Source organism: Lathyrus oleraceus, chromosome 7 (genome assembly GCF_024323335.1).
Source record: "Lathyrus oleraceus cultivar Zhongwan6 chromosome 7, CAAS_Psat_ZW6_1.0, whole genome shotgun sequence".
In the NCBI taxonomy this organism is placed as follows: Eukaryota; Viridiplantae; Streptophyta; class Magnoliopsida; order Fabales; family Fabaceae; genus Lathyrus; species Lathyrus oleraceus.
Genome location: NC_066585.1, coordinates 97747248 through 97754430, shown reverse-complemented (window position 1 = coordinate 97754430; position 7183 = coordinate 97747248). Strand labels below are relative to the sequence as shown.

General features: G+C 39.1%; 1 non-coding gene across 1 annotated transcript; it reads right to left on the bottom strand.

Annotated features, from left to right (window-relative positions):
- Positions 1–3543: 3543 nt before the first annotated feature.
- LOC127108824 (small nucleolar RNA R71) lies at positions 3544–3650 on the bottom strand. The gene has a single exon (XR_007796334.1). It is a non-coding gene; the product is annotated as a small nucleolar RNA R71 (small nucleolar RNA).
- Between the last annotated feature and the right edge of the window lie 3533 nt (positions 3651–7183).

The following is a 7183-nucleotide window of genomic DNA, read 5'->3' as shown; positions in this document are numbered from 1 at the left end:
AATAAACAAACAAACTACAAAGGCTAGGAGGGACTCGCTTAGCGAAATCGGGTCCCCAGCAGAGTCGCCAGCTGTCGCAACCTGAAAAATACAGTGTGCGAAAAAAACAACCGGCGAAAGAAAATGACAGAAGAGTCGCCACCGTGCGTTATTTATCCCAAAGGAGGGAAAGGAAACGCTCGAAGTAAACCTGAAAAGAGGAAAGGAAAAGACAAGGTCTCGTAACCAAATCTTGGGTTCGGGAGTCGGTTATGCGAAGGGAAGGTATTAGCACCCCTACGCATCCGTAGTACTCTACGGGATCCACTTTTGTAGTTCTCGTCTAAAGGGTGTGAGTTTATCTTGTGCTGTTTACTAAAAAAGGGGTTAAATGAAAATGACTCGCGCGGATGTCGCATCCACTACATACGTATCTCATCTGAATATGAGAATCAGAGTCTTCGTAGCTCGGCTGACCTATGGGTTGGGGGGATGTGTGCTCGCTAAGACATCGCGTCTTATGCCTACGTATCTCATTTGGAATGAGAATTAGAGCAAGCCGTAGTTCGGCTAACTACGGGGTTATGGATTGGGTTTTGGACGAACGACGTTACTACGCAATCTACCGGATGCTCGACCTTTGGAGACTTACTCACCTGTAGTAAAAGGAGTAAACGTGTGTTTAGGAGAAGAAAAATCAATGAAGGGTTAGGGTTTGGGATGCTCATGCAAAAAGGCAGTCCTGGACGAAGGAACCTGTAAAACAAAAATAAACACACAAAAACATTGCCTCCTATCGAGGTCTTTCAGCTAGGAAAGCAGTAAAATGCGGGAAAAATGTAAAAGTACCACGCGGATAAAGATCCGAAGTAACAACAATTAAAGGAACGATAAACCCTGAGATGCCTCCAAGCTAACATCATCAAAGAAAGTGGGTCAGTACAGGTAACCGGAATGAACCTCCAGGGGGTATCCGACAAATAAAGTGGAAAACCACGCAAGTTATCCCTGCAAAAGTCATGTGAGCCCTCACAAAAACTCAACAAACAAGTTAGAGACAAAAAAATAGGGTAATCAAGGGTTGCCCCCAAATCAAAATGTAACCACATGAATCATGCCATTAAAATTCACAAAAAAGACATGCATCAAAAGGGTATCAAATTCACCCATAATACCTCAAACATTCAGAGTATTCAAATTCAAAGCTCAAAGGTAATGGGAATAAGGGCAAACCTGATTGGAGAGCTTGATTGAAATTGAGTTGCACCCGTGAGGTTTACAAAACAATCTTTAGGGTTTATGTGAGGCAGAGGTGATTCTGTGCAGTTGAGTTCCCTTCAGGATTTGGAGGTTGCTCTGAACTCTGTTAGCTCTTCTCCCACTATCTTTTTCCAGACAGGGTAATAGGAATAGAATTGCCTTTTGTTTCACTGAAACTTTGAATTTATAACCTGAATTTTGTGGACCTGTGGGCTCAAATGAGAGAGGTCCAAGTCCAAGATTTTTTCTTTTATTTATTTATTTATTTATTTATTTTTTATTTTAATTTTTCATTTTTCGTTTTTTTTTTTCGTTTTTTTTTTCAAAACACGTGGGCTTCGCCTAGCGAGCATGACAGCTCATGAACAAACCTTTGCTCCTTCAAGATTAACGTTTTGACTGACGAATAGACCCCTGTTGGAAGTAACTCAAGTCTTTCCCTTGTGTTGACTGATCATCTAAATAGAGCCCACAAAGTGTCCTGGATGATGTTCAAGCTTCTTAGATCCGATTCTGATTGCCATGTTGAAATGCAAATGCTAAATGACCTAAAACTGAATGCATGCATGAGGTGTAAAGCGTATGCTTCCAGGAAAAATGAAGGGTAAATTTTGGGGTATTACACATTGCAATTTACTCAGCCCTCCGATTGGAGAAGGTTTTTATTACTTATCTTTACTTTATTTATTTCCCGCACTCGCTTTACTTTATTTATTTCCCGCACTCGCTTTACTTTATTTATTTCCCGCAATCGCTTTACTTTGTTTATTTCCTCGCACTCGCTTTAAATTATTTATTTCCTCGCACTCGCTTTAAATTATTTATTTCCTCGCACTCGCTTTAAATTATTTATTTCCTCGCACTCGCACTACTTTTATTTACTTTCCGCACTCGCACTAAATTTATTTACTTTCCGCACTCGCACTACTTTTATTTACTTTAATGCACGTTTACTTTACCATGTCTAACTAAATCCAAAAGGTTAGAATGTAAGGATCTTAATTGAACCGATAATTCGTACAATTGTTCTTAGAAACACTTAAGGGCTATTTTAACTTTCAACTTAAGTTTTCCCGCACTTCAATTCCGTTGGGTAAGATCGAAAGTCGTCCAACGTCTTTTTAAACTTAATTGTTTTTAACTATTTCAAAAACAGCGAAAGCGCTTTGTCTAGTTCATTAGGAGTTTTTAACATTAAGAAGAAAAGAGATTTTAAAACTATTTTCGGACGCGTTTATAAGTTTAGAGTCTGGTTCGTGAGAACCTCTTTTGGTTAAGAAATCCAGGTTATAATACTTTTCAACTTAGTCAAGATACTATATTTCTTAAAAATAGGTTTACTACTCTAACGCAATGCGCGCCTTTTTATAAGTGACAATAAGAGGGTTCGATTAGGGAGTACAACTCGGTTCTGAATACGCGAAAGCGACAGTTCCCGTTAAATTAGTTCTTTTTAAAGTAGGAAACATTGCCCATAAGTAGCTCTATTAGCAAGTACTTGGATTATCAATTAATTATGTGAATTACATTCGACCCTGTCTTTATTAATTAATCTTTATTCAACACTTTACTTTTCATTGCACACTCCAAAAACACTTATTTTGATTGCCTTTGATAAACACCATAACAACAGATAAACGATAGATTGACACTTGGTCTCTGTGGATTCGATAATCTTTTATATTACTCTGACGCGTTCGTATACTTGCGAAAAGCACCGCATCAAGTTTTTGGCGCCGTTGTCGGGGACCAATTTCGTTAAATTTCATTTTCCCGTTGTTATATCGTTTAGACTTAGGTTATTTCCCGCCGGTCAATGCGAAGAACTCGCAGCAACGGAAGTTTAAGTTTAGTATACCCTCTGGCGGAACTTGAACGTTACACTCGCGCACGTTTATTCTTTCATAGAATTAAGAGAGCTATGGCCGAAGATCAAAACCAAAGACCTCTTAAAGATTTCGCTCAACCATCTAAAGAAGAACCTAGTTCTAGTATAGTAAACCCAATAATTCCAGCAAATAATTTCGAAGTTAAACCATCCCTGTTGCAACTAGTGCAACAGAGACAATTCGCGGGTCTCGCTACCGAGAACCCAAACCAACATTTAAAAATATTTCTTCAATTAGCAAATACTTTTAAAACCAATGAGCTTCTCCTGAGGCAATACGTTTAAGATTATTTCCTTTTTCCCTCAGAGATAAAACCCTATCATGGTTAGATTCCCTTCCACCCAATTCCATTACGACTTGGGATAACCTTATAAGAGTATTTCTTGCTAGATATTTTCCCCCGAGTAAGACCGTTGTTCTTCAAAACCATATAACTAGATTTACCCAAAACCAAGGAGAATCGTTGTTCGAAGCTTGGGAGAGATATAAAGAGTTGTTACGAGCATGCCCACATCATGGCTTAGAAAATTGGTTAATCATTCAAACCTTCTATAATGGACTTCACCATAACACAAAGATGACCATCGACGCTGCCGCAGGCAGTGCTCTGATGAACAAACCTTATCCTAAAGCTAGTGCCCTCATTGAAGATATGGCTCAAAACCATCAATCATGGGGAGTCGAACGAGCGACAGTTGAAAAGAAGGAAGCCCAAGGAGGAGTGCATGGACTAAGCTCTATAGACATGATGCAAGCTAAAATGGATGCATTAGCCCTCAAAGTCGAACATATGTACACAAACCCGAATACTGTAGCCGCAGTTTCGTCGGATTGTGAGATATGTGGAACCAAAGGACACCAATCTGCAGAATGCAGTCTATTAAATGAAACCCACTCTGAGCAAGTGAACTACACCCAAGGGAACCCATACTCGAATACCTATAACCCTGGATGGAGGAATCATCCGAACTTCTCCTATAAAAACAATAACCCTATTCAAAATAATGCACCTCCGAGACCTAGTTATCAAGCCCCTAGATCAAATCAACCTATGCAACCTGTACCACCAAAGCCGAGCCTTGAGAAAATTATGGAAAATTTTATCACCGCTCAAACCCAAAAAAAGAAGGAGTTCATGAACCAAAACATTCATGTTAATGAATTGATTACTCAGTTAGGAACCAAGGTTGACCAAATAGCTACTCATGTCAAGATGCTTGAAACCCAGATCTCTCAGGTAGCTTTAAACCAAGCCCCTCAGACTACACCTGGAGGATAATTCCCTGGACAACCCTAACAAAATCCGAGAGGACAAGCCAATGCCATTACCCTACGAAGTGGGAACGCTTATGATGAGCCACCAAACCCAAGATTGAGTGAACCCAAAACTTCTAAGGAATGTACCAAACCCCCGGACAAAGTAAAGGAACCAGAGGAATCTGAAAACCAGGGAGGTCGAGAGAAAGGAGAAGAACCTAAAGATAAAATTTATGTACCACCCCCGCCGTATAAACCACATATACCATATCCGTAAAGACTCAAACAAACCCAGATCAATAAACAGTATCAAAAATTTATTAAAGTTATAGAAAAACTTCATGTAGAAATCCCTTTCATAGAAGCCATCACCCAAATACCTTCTTATGCAAAGTTTCTCAAAGACATCCTTACCAACAAACGTAGACTTGACGATCCGAAGCCTTTGGAATGTAATGCTATTTCCGAGGAAAAATTAGCAAAGAAAGATAAAGATCCTGGAAATTTCTCCATTCCTTGTCTTCTGGGTAATCATATCATCGATAAAGCTTTTCTAGACTTAGGAGCTAGTGTGATCTTAATGCCTTTAGCAGTTTGTGAGAGGTTAAACTTAGGAGAATTACAACCCACTAAGATGTCACTTCAGTTAGCCGATAGATCTGTTAAATATCCGATAGGCATTTTAGAAGATGTTCCTGTTAGGATAGGTCAGTTATCTATCCCTACTGATTTCGTTGTCATGGACATCAAAGAGGACAATGATATACCAATCCTTCTAGGTAGACCATTCTTATCGACTGCAGGAGCCATAATAGATGTCAAGAAAGGAAAGTTGACATTTGAGGTAGGTGACGACAAAATAGAATATATACTTTCGAAATTTCTTATGGCACCTGTGATGGGAGACTCGTGTTATGCCTTAGATATCATTGATGAATATGTTAGAGAATTAGAGCAAAAAGAAATTATAAAAACAATTAAGTTACCATCAACTCTCATAAGGGAAGATGATGACTTTAAAGAACCTTACATCGATGATAACCTTTACGAATGTTTATCCCTTACCCCAGATCCTTTGCCATGCCCTAAGAAACCAACCTTAGAACTTAAGGAACTGCCTAAGAACCTGAGATATGAGTTCCTCGATGAAAAGATGAACCGTCCAGTGATAGTTAGCGCTACCTTGAGCCATGAGGAAACGAACCAACTTTTAGACGTTTTACGAAGACATCCCTCAGCCTTAGGATATAATATCTCTGACCTGAAAGGTATAAGCCCATCCGTATGCATGCATCGGATTTCGCTAGAAGAAGATTCAAAACCCTCTAGGGAGCATCAGAGAAGAATAAACCCTATAATGAGTGATGTTGTTAAGAAGGAAGTTCTTAAGTTACTTAAGGCAGGTATAATCTATCAGATCTCGGATAGTAAGTGGGTGAGCCCTGTGCATGTAGTACCTAAAAAGGGAGGCATCACAGTCGTGCAAAACGATAAAGGCGAACATGTAGCAAAACATTTAGAAGGAGGATGACGGATGTCTATAGATTATAGAAAATTAAATAAAGCAACTAGGAAGGATCATTTCCCTTTACCATTTATAGACCAGATGTTGGAGCGTCTAGCCAGACACTCTTACTTCTGTTATCTAGATGGATACTCTGGATTTTTCCAAATACCTATTCACCCCGAAGATCAAGAAAAAACTACCTTTACATGCCCTTATGGAACTTTTGCCTACAGACGAATGTCGTTCGGCCTCTGTAACGCCCCAGCTACTTTCCAACGCTGCATGATGTCAATCTTTGCAGATTACCTAGATGGTATCATGGAAGTGTTTATGGATGATTTCTCGGTTTGCGGATTCGATTTCCACAATTGTCTTGCTAACCTTGAGAAAATCCTGGAGAGATGCGTGGAGGTGAACCTCGTGCTAAATTGGGAAAAATGTCATTTCATGGTAACCGAAGGAATAGTTTTAGGACATATAGTTTCCGAAAAAGGTTTAGAGGTAGATAAAGCTAAAATAGAAGTTATAGAAAACCTAAAACCCCCAAAAACCATCAGAGAAGTCCGAAGCTTTCTTGGACACGCTGGATTCTACCGGCGTTTCATTAAGGACTTCTCCAAAATAACCAAACCGTTAACCGGACTTTTAATGAAAGATGCTGAATTCATTTTTATGAAAAATGTAATAACGCATTTAATCTTTTAAAACAAGCATTAGTATCTGCACCCATTATGAAACCACCAGATTGATCAGAACCTTTTGAGATAATGTGCGATGCTAGTGATTATGCAGTTGGAGCCGTTCTAGGACAAAGGAAAGATAAAAAATTACATGCCATTTATTATGCCAGTAGAACCCTAGATGCTGCCCAACTTAACTATGCAACAACTGAAAAAGAATTACTCGCTGTAGTTTTCGCTATAGACAAATTTAGATCTTATCTAGTAGGAGCAAAAATTATAGTTTACACCGATCATGCTGCCATTCGTTACCTATTAAGTAAAAAAGATGCCAAGCTCAGGTTACTCCGATGGATTCTATTACTACAGGAGTTTGATTTAGATATAAGAGATGAAAAAAGGCACTGAAAATGTAGTAGTCGATCACCTTTCTAGGTTAGAACATCTAAAACCTGAACTAGTACCCATAAATGGTGACTTCGCCTATGATAGACTGATCGCTAGAGTAGAAACCATTGAAGATAATAACCTAGATCCTTATGAGCACCCCCAAAATTCTTTAGCAATAAGTAACGTACCCTGGTATGCAAATTTCGTTAATTACCTAGCTG